Raw genomic sequence first — 18,865 nt, forward strand, 5'->3', positions numbered from 1 at the left:
TGGGGTGACAGAAGTTTTGATGTCAGATTTTGGAGAATTCTCGTGACTCTCCTTCCTCCTCTCCTCATGCCGAGGGCTCATATGAACCTCGGGGCTGATCCTTTCCATTCTGAGGTAGCGCCAGCCCAGTCAGGACATCCTCAGGGACGCAAGGGGCATTGGCTTTTTCTTCCCCTGGGACCATATTGCTGTTGTATCCTATAATCAGATTCCAGGCGTCTCTCCTTCAATTTGGAAATTGCAAAGTTGATTGACATTTGGCAATCACTGTACATGCCCATAGACTGTTTTATGGTGTGAGGCCTGCCCCGTCTAGGTGAGATGGGTCAGTGTAGCTTGGGTACTGGAGGAGTCCTGCAGTAGCAGAGTTCCCAGGGCAGTGGCCACCTGCCCTTAGTCACAGGTGTGAGCTCCAAAATCTGGCTACGCAACGTAGTAGCGAACTATGGGAGAAAATACATCTTCAGTGTGGTCACCTCTCTTCATAGTCTAGAATGCTCCTGGAACGCTTCTCAGGTTAGTGGCCCATTGAGTCCTTCAGACACGGTGGTTATTGCACTTCGATGACCTTGAACACAGTAAGGGCTTTCCCCATTGAGCCTTCTTGTACTGGGTATTCTGTTTTTGTTTTTGTTTGTGTTTTCTCAGATGGATAGCTTTGAAGAAGAAACAGGATGACTTTCCCCAGGATTTGCAGGGTGGCCGAGAAGGTGGGGGTGAGAACGGGTAAACTTGTCTCTGAATTCTTGCTCATGTGCCCAAACAATAAGCAGAAACAGGAGGAGGAGTGAAGGACAAAAGGGGCATTGAGGAAAGGGAGGGGGAGGTCAAAGTACTCCAAGAACCTGCTAAAAACACCTTGAGTGGGAAATGAAAACTCTTGTGAGAAGGTGAAGGAAGGAGGGAGCACACAGAAAAGGGATCCCATAGCACCGAAGGAGAGGTATCAATAGAAATGCTTCCTCCCAGGTCCAGTCACATGGCTGGGCTCAAAGGGGTGCTGACTGCAGAGCTGAGTAAGCCATCCGGGGACCTCTGTTCTTGTCCTCCCTCAATTCCTTCCACTAATGTGACTTTGGGCAAGATGTTTAGTTTCAGCTCTAGAACTGCACTGTCTCATCTGCAGAGTGAGACCAACAGTCCTTTCCTTACCTGGAGGCAGGGTCAGATCCTTTTGCAGTTCCTGCCAGCCCCAGGGTTTTCTGAACCATAGACAAGGGAACCCAAATCAGGTCCTGGTTGCACAAACCAAAGATGGAACAGGGGTACTGTCTCCCAAAATGAAATAGCCATTGACAAATTGATTTATTAGAGCCCTTTTAGCTGGGAGGGATAATCATTTGTTAGCGTAAGTAAAAACCTGGGCTTCTAGAGAATACATTCCATTTATATGTGCTCTTGAGAGAGTGTTCGTACAAATGAAGGACAGGCTTTTGCTGGGAATACGAGCTCCATGCAACTTCACAGGCTTCTGTCAGTGTCAGTAAATGAGAGGTTTTTGTTGAGCATTCAGTGATATCGAGACCACCACACTGGCCCTGATTTGACAGACTAGTGATTTCTCCAATTCAGCACCTATCCACCAAAGGCGCTCAAAAGGAATTTTAGACAGATCAGAGGCTTGGCTCCCAGTTTCTCGGTCCCATTAAAGCATCAGCTGTGCACTTTAGATCTCTGAGTATGACTAACCCTTCCTCAAAGCTCTTTGCGGTTTCAGCTTGAATGCTATCTTGGTGTAAATGGACCTCATGAATGATCACTCCTGATATTGGTTCTAAGTGTATATCAGCCTCCACACATTTCCCATTCTGGTCCAGGTGTTCCAGGGTTTGGTGAACGAGCTGTGTTGCCATCTCTTCCTCCACGTTAGTTTTTAGACTTCAGTAGACTTTTGACTACCTTTTTGGTTTTCTTCATTGCAGAGAATGAGTTCATAACCTGCTAGTCTGTCTTCACATCGTAGTCCTACCCTTGAAACTGTAGATTGTAATTTCACAACTAGAAGCAGTATGATGTAACAGAAAAACCATGGGCTCTGTGTACTTTGGGTGAAGATTCTGGCTCTAGTTCTGATTTAACCGTGTATTTGGGGGAAATTTTATTAATTTATGAGATTATTTCTTCATTGGTAAAATAGGGATAATAATATTTCTCTTAGAGGGGTGTTATGATTCAAAATACTATATGCAGTGCTGTGTATATATGGCTAGTGCTCAGTAAATGAGGCCATTAATAATAGCAACAATGAATTAACAATGTTTTTCAGAAGACACTATTGAGGTGATCGGGCTTCTTGAATCTCTCTGTAACCCTAATTAATAAATGTTATTTTTTGGTTATTGTGAATATTCCTAATCTAAACTCCCCCCCCCCAAAATAAAATAAATGCCCAAAATACTAAAGCCAGAAAGAACCTTAGAATATCTTCTAGAGTAGCATTTCTCGAATTTTAACATGCTTCTGAACCACCCAGGTTTATGGCTAAACCTGGCTAAAATGCAGATTACGAGTCAAAAGGTTGAGAGTAGGGTTTGAGATTCTGCATTTCTAATAAGCTCCTGATGCTCTTGGGTCCAACTTAGAGTTGAAGGGCTTTAAAGCTCTTAGCCAAACCATGAGACCCAGGAAGGAAAGTGGCTTTTCTTTTTTTTTTTTTTTAATTTTTTTAATGCTTTTTATTTATTTTTGAGAGACAGAGAGAGACAGCTGGAGCAGGGGAGGGTCAGAGAGAGAGGGAGATACAGAATCTGAAACAGGCTCCAGGCTCTGAGCTAGCTGTCAGCACAGAGCCCGACGCGGGGCTTGAACCCACAAACCGTGAGATCTGACCTGAGCCGAAGCCAGATGCTCAACCGACTGAGCCACCCAGGCGCCCCGGAAAGTGGCTTTTCAAATGACTTCTTTAATTGAATCAAGAAGGCTTGCTTTCCAGTTTTTAGCTTGTAACTCCCAATTTAGCTAGAACCCAGCTCCTACCCTGAGACCTTGCTAATTGCAGTGCCAACCTGGAAACTGAAATTGAAACCCTCAGGGTACCTAGGCGGAAGCTGTGTGATGCCTGGAGCAGTTCCAACTTCCAATCCTTCCCTCTCTGTGCAACTTTCTTTGCCCACCTGGCTCGGGAGCACTGCTGACCTTGCCCGCACTACACTCTTCTGAAAACCTATTCAGGTTGAAGCCAGGCCTGTGCCCTCTCAGAGCTATTGGGTGGTGAATCCACTCATTTGGTTTTATTTCACGCTTTACTTCTTACCTGATGTCCTTAGCACCACAGTAGGGTAGACAACCATGAACTTTGAAGTCTGACCAACAGATGTGAATCCATCACTCACCAACTGTGTAACTTTGAACAAGTCCTTTCATCTGGCCAAGCCGCAGATATTTTGTTGGAATGACAGGAATTATAGTATCCATCCTCCAGGGGAGTGATAAGTACCATATACAAATATGAGGAAAATGCACCTTAAGCATGGTGCCTTCTCAGAAAAGGTGCTCAGTTGTTCAACAAACATTTATTACATGTCTGCTACGTATTAGATGCATTATGAGGTCCTGGAGATAAGTAAATAGGACAAGTTGGTTTTTCAGGTCTCAAGGATCTTCTCTAGTGAAGGGGATACTGGGTATGTAGACAAACCAAAGCACGTGGGGGCAGTTGAGATAAGCTCAGCAAAAGAGAAAGGAAAGCTCCTTGCGGTGTGTGTGACACCACTGGTTTCGAAAGCAGCCTTCGCCAAGGCTGCAGGAGTGACGCAGATGAAGCGGGGTGGGTACCCGATGACCTTAAACCCACATTACAATAAACTCTCCACATTTGCGAGAGATCCTCTTGACAATCTTCATGCTCTAGAAGAATCCCCACCTTTGTGACTTCCACTAAAGTACATCCTTAGAATTATGGCTTTCGAGGCTACCGCAGACAATAAGAAAACCTCGTGGAGATATCTGGATCTATATGCGGGTTGCTGGCACATTAAACTAAATTAACTAAACTCACTAAACAATGTGCCTGCTCCTGGATCCCAGGCTCACAGCATGCCTCTGCAAAATAAGAGAATATTGCAGCTCATAGACCTTTGGGGTCGCTGAGAATAGTCAGAGTCACTGACGTCAAACAGGCAAATGTCAAGGTCTACTGTAATTAAATGGCATAGGCCGCCTTCAAAGAAGAATGGAGTATTAGCTGTGCCACGTAATTTCCAACAAAATTAGAATGCAAAAGCCAGAAAGCATCTGACCTCCCACTGACAAATTATGAAGCCGAGGTTCAGAGAGGGGAAGTGACTTGTCCAATATCACACAGCTAGGCAGGATAGAAAGTTAAGAGTTGGCAAGGACTTAGGAGAGGCTACCGATTTAATGTCTCTCCCTCCCTGTTTGGACTTTCTTATTTTTATCCACCACAACAATGTTCACTTTGGAAAGTGCATAGACATTCTCAGGTGAAAGGCGCTGTGGAAATACAAATCCAACAGTGTTATGTGACTAATATCTTAACTAAGAATAATAACGTATTATGAACTATTTTTAATCTCTTGGTTCACCTTGAGACTGTTCAGGAAGAAAACTACTGAGCCCATGGGGGAAAAAAAGCCATCTTAGTGATTTACTGAGAAAAGGTGACAAGGATAGCTGGGACATCTTGTAGGCAGTGCTGGTACATTGCAGACAAGACCTTCTTGCATGACATTTTTTTTTTTTTCCAAAATGATGCAGGCCATTCACTTCCAGAGGTGCTTTTTCTATAATGTTTCAACCTCAGGGAATCTCTCCATCAAAATCTGGAGGGCTCCAGAACACAGTCTGCACTTTCTACAATTTAGCTAAAACACACTAGGCCTTTTCCTTGTTCTCTGGTGTTAAGACAGACTCTTCCCTTGCCAGCTAGGGGGATTATTTGCCCTGAGAATGCCCTTCCTGTGTTTGAGAAAAGTTACAAGCTGCAAGCTTTGCGATGGTGGGAGGAGGGCGGAGGTTGCTGCCATTCTCTCTCAGGTGGTGTCCCTTCCTTTCTTGTTTCTTCTGCCTTCAGGGCCAGACTTCTGGTAAAAAGATCTCTCTGCAGCTTTAGGTAAATAGTCGGTCACCAGGACCCATGGCTCTGTGGAACTCACGGAGGAGCTATGTACTTGGCTCCAGTAAAGGGGAGAATCTGTATCGAAGCCAGCTGTTGAATGAGGCGCTTAACAGTACAACGGACATCTCAAATAGGGTAGTTCCGCTATAGTTCTTTTCCTTCTGGACCCAAAGGAGTGATGAGGTTATGTGGCTATGTGGCCTTCTTAGAAGGAGCTTTGAATATTGTACCCAGAAAGGCCCTGATATTTTCTTTCATCTTAATTACCAAAACTGTCAAAGATTATGTCAAAGAAGGGCATACTCTGGTGTGCCTGGGTGGCTCAGTCATTGAGCGTCTGACTCTTGATTTTGGCTCAGGTACATGGGTTTGCTCTCAGCATGGAGTCTGCTTGGAGTTCTTTTTCTCCCCTCCCCTCTCTGCCCCTTCCCTACTTGTGCTCTCTCTCAAAATAAATAAATAAACTTGAAAAAAAAAAAGGAAGGACATATTCCAATTCCAAGATTCACAAAGCTCCCAAGTCTACTGAAACTTACACGTTTATAAAAATCTCCAGAAGCCCAGAGCCTTCCTGGTAAATTTGTTTTAGGGTCTAAGGTGCAGGGTGTCTCAGCAACATTTGATCGCTCAGCCATTCCCTTTACCTGACTTGGTCAGAGATCCTATACAGTAGAGCATCCTGTGTGCCCGTCCCTGTTCTTCTCGCACTGGCTTGGCCTCTGGTTTGAGGCAGCTCAGTGCTGTGGGGTTGGGAATACCACCAGGGAGAACATTAGGTTGGCGTGAGGAGAAAGGAATATTGTGATTGGAGAGGATCACGTGACTGGCCAGTCAAGAAATGAAATAGACTTAGCCTCAAAGAAGGCTTTCTTTCTTAGAGAGGAGCTAGCTGGGCTTCGGGCAATATTAATAAAGGGATACGTACTGTCATGAGCCTTCTTATTTTGTCTTGACTTTTCTGGTTCGTAAGATCAAAGTTTCCTTGTTCATTCACAAGAAAGAGAGCAAAGGGACAAAGCAACGTGGGTGAGGGGGCAGGACTTTCTAATTGTCCAACCTTGCATCACCTTCCCAGATATATCATTGTTTTCTTGGTTTTTTTTTCAAAGAGAAACTAGGTGTGCCTCTGTGGCTCGGTTGGTTAAGTGTCTGACTTCAGCTCAGGTTATGATCTCACGGTTTGTGAGTTCGAGCCCTGAGTTGGGCTCCATGCTGGCAGCACAGAGCCTCCTTGGAATTCTCTCTCTCCCTCTCTCTGCTCCTCTTCCATTCTTTCTCCCTCATATTGAAATTCTGCACAGTCCAGAAGCATTTTGCAGGAATCAAATGCTTTGAGGGTTTTGCTAAATGACCATGAAGGAAGGCACTAGGTAAACATTCTCAGGTGGCATGGTAGTTAGCATTCATAGGAATTATATTCCCATCCCTCCCACCTACCAGGTACCCAAGTAGGAAGTTACCTGTATACAGAGAAGATAAAGTTGAAAGCAGAACTTACTCATTATGGAGAAATTTTTTTTTTCTGAAAACAGCGTCGCCACGTGGTACGTATATACATTTGAGCTCAGCTACGGATGTGGCACCTTCCTGGCCCCGTCGAGCATGGGCACGGCCTGCTTAACCTGAGCCTGAGCCCAGGCTGGTCACCACTTGGTGGGTAGGGTCATAAACCAGTTCTTTATGACACAGACCCATGCTCTGTCATGGGTCCTTTAGTCGGTGCTTTCAAAATGAGTGACATCTTGATAATAACTCAAACTCAGGATATGAGCGTAGAACAAAATTATGGATTACAGATGACTAATGCAGCTGCTTCTTCCCCATAGTCCATCTTGTTCCAGAGCCATTGACCTTGATCTGTTACCTTTAGATATTGTCCTTGTGAATCCCACACAGTTTCTCCTTGTGAACCCCACTGTCAGCTGACCCTCTCTGTCTGAGCTGTGGTCATCTGGGACGTGCTCACGGCCCTGGCGGCAAATCCTCATGTGTTTGCCATATTTCCTTGCTCACACCTTACTTCCTATTGGAATACTTTTTTCTTACACTCGCAGTCTCTTCTAAATGCGCTGTGGTGCATCATCTCTTTCTCTACTGTACACCTTCCAGGCACTGGCAACACGAGAGCTGTGGTTCCCACCCCTGTCACACTCAGTGCCTTCCTCCCCACTTCCTTTCCACCTTCTCCTCCGTTATTCTTATCCCGCACACTGCTGACATCTGTACTCGGCTTGCCTCGTGTCTACCGTCTGATCTGTGATTTCTTCCAGCGATCAAGAGTGAGCTGTAGGCATCCCTTAAGAAAGCCTGTCATTTGGACAGAGAGAATGAGCTTCACGATAATACTGAGAAGACTGATCTCCCCCAGGTAGCAAACCACTCGCTGTGTGCTCTTTTTCCCTTAACCACAAAGTCTCTGCCTGACTTTATGTATGTTGAGACAGTAGGGCTGAACTGTAAGGATCAGCGTAGACTAGAACTGGTAGCAGAAAGCTGTCAGGCAAGGGAGCCCTGGGGACCACCTTCTCTTTCTGATGCTCTCCCCGCTGGGTCACAGGGTCTCCGTCTCCAGGCAACTCTGCTTCTGTTGGTGGCCTTCTCCCTTATTGCTTCCTAGCTTGCTGTGATGCCTCATAGACCAACTGTCTTACTTCATGGCTTCTCTCTCCATTTAGCTCTCGGCTCCTACCTGGAAAGATCTTATGCCTCAAATTCTCAAAAGAGGGATCTCATGGGTCCATTTTTTTGCCAGCTTGGCCATGTCAAGGGTCACTGGCCAGATATGTCTTGGTTGCTGAGTCGAGCCAAGCTCTCTTTACCCCAACAGTTAACCTACCATAACCAGATGACAGAGTAGAACAATGAAGTTGCCATGTGGACTCCATGGTAAGCTTCTGAAGCAGCTGTGTCTATAAGTGGTGGGAGTGTCCCTTAGAAGAAAGTCCCAAGTGTGACAATCATCTGTCACCCCGAAACTGGCACATATAGGGTTTGCAGTGTCTCAGACAGAGCCCTGATTTTACCATGGTCTGTGCTGGGGCAGTAGGCTGGCAAATGAGAGAAATAGCCACCTCTGGAGGCCCCAACCCGATCAAGTTCAAGCTGACTGCAGACTGAGTAACCAAGGGTAAATTGGCCTCTGCTCGGATCAACAGAAAACATTCCTAGTGGGTGATGTTCAGCGGCACAAATCTCAAGGCTACCAGGGTCATTTCTCCCCCTTTACCCTCTTCTGATCTGTCCTCTCCAGAAGACTAGCGTCAGAAGGTGAGCTGCTGTCATTTTCGGGTGTGTTATTTGGGTCCTGAGTCACTTTCAAAGCCTCCTCCTGGGTGTGGGTTTCCAGGCTGGCTTGTGTTCCTGGCCAAGACAGACAGCTTTGCCACCTCCCATGCTTGCCAGGGACAGAGTGACAGCCTCTTTTGCCACCCCACCCCTGCCAGACAGCTGGTCAGCTGGACTTAGCCGGAGCCATCAGGCACCCCCTTCTTTGTCTCTGGAGCTGTAACTTGATGCGTTTCCAGGAACTCCCCGGAAGCCAGAGTATTCCCATCTCCAGGTGGCACAGTGTGTGACTTTGTCAGCTGCCTGTGTTCCCGGGCACAGGGCTGGGGTGTAAGACAGGATTCCATTTGTGTCAGCTGCAGTCAGTTCACAGTGACAGTGACTGTCCAGGGGACCATCTTGGAAAGGATTTTTGAGGCTGTGTCTGGGCTCACCTGGGGCTGTATGAAGGGAAGGCCAACTTTCTGCCACCTCTAGGCCTGGGAGGACAGGTGGAGGGAACTCCATGGGAAAAAGGAACTCAGAGTCTCCATTTCAGCGAGGGGCAGTAGTGTGAGGTTGCCACCGTCTCTAATATGGCTCCAAGCCTAAGAAATCACTCTCTTCATCCTTCACAATGTGGAACTTTCTTCCGGTCCCTGGATAAATCCATAAATGCCCATTGGACACATGAAGCAGATCATTTACTTGTCAGACCATAATCTTCCAGAGCCCCTGCTAAGCTAGTGGGTTTCACCATCTGGACCCGTGATTCCCAGTCTGCTCCCCATCACAGGCCATTTTAATTATCTGCCCCTCCTTGTGGAACCCATATTTTAGAAGATTCACTGAAAATTAATTAGATTTTCATTTTTTGCCCATAAAAGATAGCAAAAGGTAACTCATGTTACTACAACGAGTTAATTTAATTCTAGCCAAAGCAAAGAGAAATGACATTTTAATTAACCCATGTGGACTGCTGGGAGAAGTACACTTTCTAGTTGGGGGGGTGGTTGGGGAGTGAGTAGAATGAACATAGCCAAGGGCTGACTTTCAAAGTAACTGTCTGATGTGACATGCTCTAAAAATATTAAGCACTCATTGTTTAAAGTGATTTTGATGAAGGTGACCTCTTGGGAAGATCAGGATACTGGAGAATATATCAGAATATATCAGAGTAAAGGGCATAGTATTTGGTTACTCACCATTATTCAGACTTGGGGAGAAAAGACTATGACTGTTATTATTTTTGAGTCTAAGAAATAATGAAGTAATTTGCCCAAAACACAGGGATTTAAGGGCAAGTGTCTTCTTGAGGTGCCTGGGTGGCTCAGTCGGTTAAGCATCCGACCTCGGCTCAGGTCATGATCTCCTGGTTCATGAGTTCAAGCTTTGGGCATCGGCTCTGGGCTGACAGCTAGGAGCCTGGAGCCTGCTTCAGATTCTGTGTCTCACTCTCTCTCTATCCCTCCTCTGCTCGTTCTCTGTCTCTCTTTCAAAAATAAATAAACATTAAAAAATTTTTTTTAAACCTAGATCTTCTGTTTTTAAATCACATATTCTTTCTACTAGATTCCACATTTTAGCATCAGAATAAGGTCCTGAAGCTGAAAGCAGAGGGCTTTCTTCTCCTCATGTGGAAGAGGTCCACTCCCCATCCCTTCCTTAACAGGAAGAGTTGGCTGCTTTCCTTTTAATTCAGGGGCACCTGGGCTTAGGAAAGGTGGCAAGGGCCAAATAAACTCCTTAAGGCCCGGCGCAGAAGTCTGGACTCCTCACCTGTGACCACTGGCTCCGCCCCACTGGTGCCCAGGCCCCTGCACTGAGGGTTCTTGTTTGTGCCTCTTCACCATCAGCAACTACCAACAGATGATGCTTTTCCTGCTGCCTGGGGAACAGGACCATGCACTCAGATATTGGGGGGGGGGGGGGCACTCCTTTGAGATGGTGCCTGTCAGCCTCATGTCTGAGGGTGTCCAGGACCAAGGGTTGGAGGGAGGGATGATAAGAGGGAGCAGGAGGGGCTGTGGCAGAGCCCCCCAAGAGCCTGTGAGGGGCTCAGTCAGTGAGGCTGGAAGCAACAGGAGAGTGGAAGCAAGAGGCAGGTGTTCGGCACCCAGGGTACAACCAGCAAACATTGGGGGGCTCACACTGTGAGTGGACACAGCGAGAAGAGGCCCAGTCCCTGTCCTCAGGGAGTTCCCAGTCTGGCAGGATTAGAAGTTTGTTGAAGGAGTTGTGTGTATGGAACTTAAGAAAGAAAGCAAACGATCAAAGTGGAGCGGGGGGTGGAGAGAGAGAGAGAGAGACAAACCAAGAAATGGACTCCTAACTATAGAGAACAAACTAATGACCACCAGAGGGGAGGTGGGTGGGGTATGGGGGACATAGGGGATGGAGACGAAGGAGTGCACTTGTCATGAATACTGGGTGATGTGTGGGAGTGTTGGATCACTGCATTGTACACCTGAAACTAATGTAACACTGTATGTTAACTAATTAGAATGTAAATAAAAACTTGGAAAAAACCCGTCTTCTATAGAAGTGGGGGCCTCCTCAAGCTGTCGCCTCACAGAGGTATTGCCACCGGCCTTGGTTGGGATTCAGTTTGGAGGTATTTGAGGTGACTCCTCCTGCAGTCACCCCAGAAGGACTCATTAAGAAGAATTGCTGGAGCACCATTTTTATGAATGGCTGGAGTGCGGATAACAATCCAACTCCTGATCTGGGCTCAGGTCATGATCTCATGGCTCGTGAGTTCAAGTCCCACATCAGGCCCTGTGCTGACAGCATGGAGCCTGCTTGGGGTTCCCTCTCTCCCTCTCCCTTTGCCCCCTGTGCATAAAAAAATGAAAAGAAGAATGCTAATTGGCTTGGCTTGTGGGGCACACACAGACGTAAGTGCGAATTGGCCCCAGGAGTAAATGGTACCCAGCCAGGCCACGTCCTCAGACCAGAACAGCGGCCAGTTCTTCCCCATGCCTATCACGTATCATAGAGACACTAAAAAAAAAATGTCTATTGAATGACTGGATGAACGAATGAAAGAATGAAGGGACAGAATGAATTCCTGGCATGTCCTCTGGCTCTGTACCACTTCCAGTTTGCAGCCAGCCCGGAGGGACATGGGACTGGAACTCACTTCTAAGGCCTGAAGACCAGGGACCCACTGCTGTCCATGCACACTTCCTCTCCTCTCCCAGTTTCAGCAAGATCCATGGGGCCCTCCGGGCTCAGGCATCCCTGAACTTCCCCACACCCCAACCCCTGCCTGGCACCAGCTCCACCAGGGTCTGTTCCTGGACAGCTTGGCTCCCTCCGAGCACAGGCTGCCTTTCCTGCTCAGGAGACACCCTGTAATTTGATTAGGAGCTCCCTCCAGGGAGCATGTAATTATGTCCTATCTGGGCCTTGTAATGACAGCCCCCTGCCTCTGCGCAGGGAGCTGCCCAGCTCAGCTACCCAGAACCTTTCCCTGGGAGGGAACTAATCTGCTTAGCCCAGATTGGATGCAGCTCTGCAGAGTCCGCACCAGCAGAAAGAAGGGAACCTGGGGGTCGATTCCATCCTGCTCTGTGATTTGCCATGAGCCCCCTGCCCAGGATTGTTCTTGGCTGAGTGGGAGGCTGAAGACCCCATTCTCCTCTCATGGTCAGAGCCCCTAGGTGTCCCCCAGCCCTCCTGGATGTTAGAAGAGAGAGGAAAGGAGACTGAAGGCATTTGCTTGTTTTCCTTGGTAGCTTGTGTGGAGGGGGGGGTTAGGTGGATTGAGGTACCTGGCATTTTACCTGGATGTTTCCAATGTTGCATGGTGGTGAGGGGGAGGATGCCTGCTGTTTCGAACCTTTGTTCCATGTGTGACTTTCTTTGCTCCTTTGGGCTTGATTTCTGTGAAATGTTTTTGATGGGGCAGTGCCTCAGTGGACACTGACTGCTCAGGGTTGCCCCCTCCTTCCACCTTCCTGTGTCTTGAGCCTTCCTCTTGAGGAACTCCAATCCTTCTCTTGCCGTTATGTGGGATCCAAAATGTCATTGGCCACATGTACTGGGTTTAAAAGTCCCCCCACCAACCCACCAAAATCTATGTCTACTCAGAGCCTGGATCCTATGACTGGCATCCTTATAAGGAGGCTATGTGAAGGCAGACAGGGAAGAAGCCCATGTGACAACAGAGGACAAAGATGTGGAGGAATGCAGCTACAAGCCAGGGGGTGCTAAGCATCAAACACCAGGAGCTAGGAGACAAGCACGGAATCGATTCTCCCTCAGAACCACCGAGGAAGGCATCAACCCTGCCAACACCTTGATTTCAGACTTGTAGCTCTCAGACCTGTGAGAGAAAACATTTTTGTTGTTTGAGGCTACCAAGTTTGCGGTAATTTGTTATAGCAGCTGCAGGAAGCTAATACCCAAGCCCTGCATAATGCCTACCCTACCCTTCAGTGAGGGACCTCTCGCTCATGGCTGAAGGACAGGTGCAGAGGAGAGCCCCCCACCCCCACTGCCGGTGGGGTTAACTGTCCTCAAATGTGCTCCCAGGGCAGAGGAAGCCAGACCTCATTTAACAGCTTATCTATGGACTATAATTGTTAACCTTTGGATTCCTGCTTGTAAATTATCTGAGGGTTCAGAAAAAAATGGCTACTTTCTCTAAGCCATTTACCTAAATCAGTTTAGTTACTTTATTCCAGCTGTTATAATGGCCTCCTCTTTTGTCTTCCAGTCTTCTCGGTCCTGGTCCATTGGTAGTTCTTAAATAACTGCCCAGAGGCTCTATGAACTGCATGCCCATTCCTCCCTTCCTCCCTTCCCACCCTTCCAATGGCTAAACTCTGGGCCACTGACAATGCCCCACTGTGTGGTCAAGTCTCTTCCATCTTGTCACTGGAAGGCAACAGAAAGGCCTGTTCTCCAGATCCTGTCTCTGGCATCCCCTGGTGCCTTTCGGCTGGCCCTGAGATGCAAGTGTGTTACCTGCTTGGCCTGAAATGCAGATACGTTGCCTTCTTCCTTCTTCAAAGTGAAGTAGGCCTGGCTGGGACAGGACAGCCTCAGAGCAAGTGAGCCATGACCGTAATGTAGGGAGGGTGGCACTCAGGTGAGTAGGGGGCACAGGATGAGCAGCAGACAGCTGGAAGACAAGATTTTGCTTTATCATCAATGAGAGCACCAATGACAGAGGCCTTAAGGGCAACAATGTGGCTAGGAGCCCATATACACATAGGAGAGTAATAGGGCAGAGTGATTAAGTGCATACACCAGGTGTCACACGACCAAGTTGGAGTCCCAGCACGGCTACTTAGTGGTGACGGGAGCTGGGGCAGGTTACCTAACCTTTCACTTTTCTCATCTATGCAATGTGGATAATAATAGTACCTCCCTCATAGGGTTGACATGAGGATTAGAAACGACTGTCAGATATTTAACATGGTGCCTAGTCTAAATCACTCATCAGGCGTATTGGGCTAGTTATCAGTTAAGTAATTAACTAATAGGATCTTGGCCATGTCACAGCCACTCTGACCTATGTGAGCCAGCATTTTGCTCAGGTTCCCCCATTAGTAATTATATTCCCACTCTGAGCCCAAGGTGAGCTTTTAGGAAGAGACCGTTGATCTAAAGATAGAAAGTCAAAGAGTCTTGTCTGGAGGAAGGTGGAGGGAAATATCATTATCCGGGATTTCTTTGACGATGTCAGGGAACATGACAGGCTGCTCTCTCTTTGCAAAGCAGCCTCAGGCCGAGGTGAGAGGTGACCTTGGGGTTGATCCCTCTGCATCCTGAAGTGGACTTTATGGGATTTGTTTGGGAGATGAAGGGAAGGAAAGAAGGAACTTGGTGAGAGAAGGAGAATAAAAGGAGAGGAGGGGCAAAAGGATCCTTACATGTGAAATCACTTGCCGGTGGACTCTGGGGCTGGGACAACTACAATAATTATAGTTCAGGCTCCTGAGGGTCCTTGGCATGTAGGTGGTGTCACGGCCTCTCACGTTTGACTTGCCCCCCAGGCCCCATGCTGCACTACCCACCCAGACCCTACTGCTGATCAGGAAGCTTAAACAGAACAATTACTGTTCCAGAATGGAGTCCCGTCTATGGGCTCCTGTGATGAAAACCACAAACCTGTGGGTCCTGGACTCTTTCAGATGGAGAACTCTGCTCTTTAATTTTTTTAAAAAATGTCTTTATTTTATCTTGAGAGACAGAGACAAAGTGCGAGCTGGGGAGGGCCAGAGCCAGAGAGAGAGGGAGACACAGAATCTGAAGCAGGCTCCAGGCTCCGAGCTGTCAGCACAGAGCCCGATGTGGGGCTTGAACCCACGGACTGTGAGATCATGACCTGAGCCTTAGCTGGACACTAAACTGACTGAGCCACCCAGGTGGCCCTGGAGAACCCTATTCTTGATGGCCAGGTGATCTGGAGTAAGAGAGCGCCTGTAGAGCTGTCCGAGGTGCTGCCCTTCCCCCATGCCACACGCATGTAGTTCACAACCAAAGAATTAAATATTTTCCAGCCTGATCCTGGCTTTCCCAATGAGGGCCTCATACATCTCCTTTTTATCCTTGTATTTGGAAGTGACTCACCCTTGCCTTGATCTTATGTAGGCAAGGCAATTTTCTGTTGCCAAATAAGTGCCAGATAATAAGATTGCTATTTATTTAGCGCCAAGTGACAACTATCACACTAGGTGTGTGCATGTATTCTTTATGATCCTTATATTAATTCTACATTGGTATAACCCCATCCCTTTGCTTCCTCCTTCATGGCCCAGGCTATTACTAAATTGAAGCTGGATATTTGAAGATGAAGCTTGGGTTTTATAGGTGTTCATTCTTCCCACAGTTGTGCAGTCTTCAATTAAAATTTTCCATGGTAGGGACATGAATGTGATCACTGACATTGCTCCTCTTGGCTCTGAACACTTGCCTTGACATATGCCCATTGATCTCTCTTCCCACTCAAGAAGACCTTCCTGCACAGCTCTTGGCTTCTTCCTAGCATCTGGTCTCTGACCTGGCACTTCCTAACTGCTGGTTACATCTTGTCCTTGCAGGTACTTGTTGAAGCATATGTAACTGCATTTGTGTGTGTCAAAAACAATCATGTTGGCAATTTCATGTGGCTCATCCAACACTAGGGATCCAGTGTTCTTAGCTTGTCTCTTTTTGAACACTGCTGCCTCTAAATTCCCACAAGCTATTTCCCTGGCAAGAGGAGATAAAATGCTTGTCCATTCCCATCCTTCATCTCCCAACACTTGGAGGTTCCCCACTTTTTAAATGATCACTGTTATTGCCACCATCGAAGGCTGAAGACACTCCCTTTGTGTTAGGCCTTAGACCTCAGCCATGGTGTCTGAATGTCTTCCACATCCCCTTCTGCTAATACCTTCCATTATGTCAGCCAAGCAAGGAAGCCAACAAACAAAATCCAAACCAAATGTGATATCACATGACATAAAGGACAAACTTTGGAGGCACGTGGACCTATGTTTGAAACCTGAATCTGCAACACCTTAGCTGTGCATATAAGCTTTTCTATGGCTGCATAAGTAATTGCCACAAACAACACTGACTTATTATTTCTCAGTTTCCCTGGATCAAAAATCTAGACACAGCGGAGTTGAAGTCAGGGTGTTGGCTGGGACTTCTGTCTTACCTGAGGCTTGGGTCCTTTTCCAAGTTCAAGTGGTTATTAGCAGAATTACTTTCTTTGCTTGGTTTGCTTCTTCAAGGTCGGCTACAAAGAGACTCTTACCTCCTGATCAGGGCAGGCCCACCCTGGATCATTTCCCTTAAAATCAAGGCTTAAATGTAACTGATTAGGGACCCTACTTATATCTGCAAAATGTTGTCACCTGTACCAATACTTGTACCATGTCCACAGGTCCCACTCACACTTGAGGGATTCTACAGGGCATATGTGGAGGGAGCAGAAAGAATTTTAGAGCCACTTTAGGATTCTGCCTGCATGCTACACAACCTTAGGTAAATTGCCTAATCTCTCTAAGATTCACTTTCTCTACCTGGATAAAAAGGATGACAAAACCAGCCATATGGAGTTATTATAAGGACTAAGTGACATCTAATATGCTGTAAAAAGTGGCAGACAGTAGACACAAGCACATGATTTCCTTCCTTTTGTTCATCCATCCTGGAGTCTCTGTGATTTGAAATAATGTAGGAAACCATTTCAAACAGTCAAAATTGTGCCAGAAACTATAGCTGACTCTTGTTCATTGTAGTAGTTATATTCCATAAAGTCATCACAAATACTGAATTAGTGAACACTAAGCCTTTGCTCCAAATACAGTTGGTTCCTGTGAGCCACTCTCTGACCATAACATTTTCATTAGCTGGTGGAACTTTAAGTGTGTTTCTATTTGATATATACCAGGTGGGTGATTCTTTTCATGGTTAGACGGAGGCACAGGAGCCAGAGCCAGAAGCAGGTGCCCTTCCCCCCTTTCCCTTGCTGGACCTCTTTGGAGAGCATTTATCCCTTTCATACATCTCACAGCTTTTTTTGAGATACGATTAAAAGAGGTAGACTGAGTTACTCCTGATTAAAAAACCCATTTGCCTGTCACTCAGTACTAAGAGGTGAAATGTGATTGGGTGGCCTTTTGAAGACAAGGACTAGCCCCTCGGGTTTGCTGCAGACCCAGATTCCTGCCAGAGGAGCTTTCACTTGAACTTCCTGGACATGGCACTGTGGATGCTACAGATCCCAGAGTGGGCCGGCATCCACAGTGGCCGTTACATTTCCAAGAAGGTCGAAGAGGTGAAGCCCAAGTGGCTAGGGCTGGGTGTGGCTCGGCCAAGCAAAATGCTTTTTCTCTCTTTCTTTTGCATGTGGTGAAGGATTGCAAGCAGCCCCGGCTCGGGGTGGCTTTGAGACACGTGCCTGGTGCTCTGGTGGAAACCTTACACTGAGCCTCAAGTTTGGACACTTGGGACACGCTGTCTTTCAGTTCTGCCTTCCTGCCTTATGCTCATCTGCTTGCAAACCAGCTTTGCTGAGTGCCTGTCTTTGCGCCTCCTTCATTGCTGACATTGGAACCCTTCCCTTCTCGCTACTCTAACTGTGGCTCATTAGAACCTGGATAGCGACAGCTGCATGGGCTGGGCAGCAAGCCACCGCTGTGGGGTCAAAAATGGGGGTGGGCATTCAGTGTTGGGCAGCAGAGTGGTGCAGAGGTTTTCTGGGGCAGGTGAGCTCATGTGCTCCTTCTGTCCCTCTTCTGTTCCCTCTCCTTCCCCTGCCCCTTTTACTGAACCTAAAGAAAACAGAAACGAATGGTCTGTTTGGCAACATGGCTATTTTTGGGTACCAAGCCTGCCATCTGCAGGGAACCCTTCCGTATCATCAGTTGGCAGAACAGAGGAGAGCCGTGTGTTTCACAGCGGGTGCAGGGGAGCGCCAACTCTGCTGGGGGGGACCAGGGTATCTATCTTTTCCTTCATTAAGAAATCAAACAGCAGACCCAATTCTATATTTAGAAATCACACGTAGGTGCAACTGTGGGTGTGCAGGCACCAACCAACCCAGCTGGCACCACCGGCTTTCCTCCGGAGTGCCTAGTTGAATTTAATAATGGGGAAGTACGGAATCCAGAGTGAGTCGAAGGGAAGCTTTAGAGGCTTGGTGTAAAATTGATCCACAAGGGCTTTTTGGAAGTGGATGAGGGATTCGTCCCTGATACTTCTCATTCAATTTGGGAGCCAGATAATCAAGCACTTACGAAAAGCAAAAGAGAAATTGAAATAGGATTTAATCTGAGAATTTCTAGGCCCCACATGAACCACATCTTACAATAAGAATTACGCCTTTCCATTTCATGCCCAGTCAGTGAATATGATTAGTGGGAACCTAGTAAGTTCAGGGTGCAGGGCTAAAAGGGGTTACCAATTGTCTTCATTTAACAAAGTCCTGCTGGGCCTTAACCTGTGCCAGCATGATGCCAGGTGCCACCCCCATGAAGAGTAATGTCAGAGAGCGTCAGGTCCCAACGAGTGTACCATTTATCAGGAGACATCAAACAAAGTGAGCCAACAAAATGATTTACCATTTGGAGATAGTCCCTAAATTCACAGAATTTATACTCTTTTTAGGAAGGTAAAATATAAACCCGTGAGCTTTAAAAAAAAAAAGCAACCATCAAAGACAGTAACAGAGGAATGTATTGTCAACTGAATTATACAGACTCTAATGACTATAAAAATTCACCAAAAGAGATCATTATGAGCTGGGGACAATCCAAGAGATTTCCTTGTAGAAGTAGGTTTCGAGCCAAATCTTGAAGGGTGAGTTACTTTTTTTTTTTTGCTTCCTATAAAATGCCTTAGTGTCAAATGGAGGTGAATGGAAGGAGAGGCTGTGGCACCAGAAAGAGATTTCTCTAAAGCATTTTCTGATATCAGGTCTGAATGTATTTTTTTTTAATAGTTTATTGCCAAGTTGGTTTCCATATAACACCCAGTGCTCTTGCCCACAAATGTCCTCCTCCATGACCATCACCC

The 18,865-nt window shown here is 46.8% G+C and overlaps 1 protein-coding gene across 2 annotated transcripts in view; it reads left to right on the plus strand.

The window, feature by feature from the left end:
• SLC8A3 (solute carrier family 8 member A3) overlaps positions 1-18,865 on the plus strand; it is a 121,095-nt gene that overhangs the window by 2,079 nt on the left and 100,151 nt on the right. The window lies entirely within an intron of this gene.

This window comes from Suricata suricatta, chromosome 9, assembly GCF_006229205.1.
Source record: "Suricata suricatta isolate VVHF042 chromosome 9, meerkat_22Aug2017_6uvM2_HiC, whole genome shotgun sequence".
NCBI lineage: Eukaryota > Metazoa > Chordata > Mammalia > Carnivora > Herpestidae > Suricata > Suricata suricatta.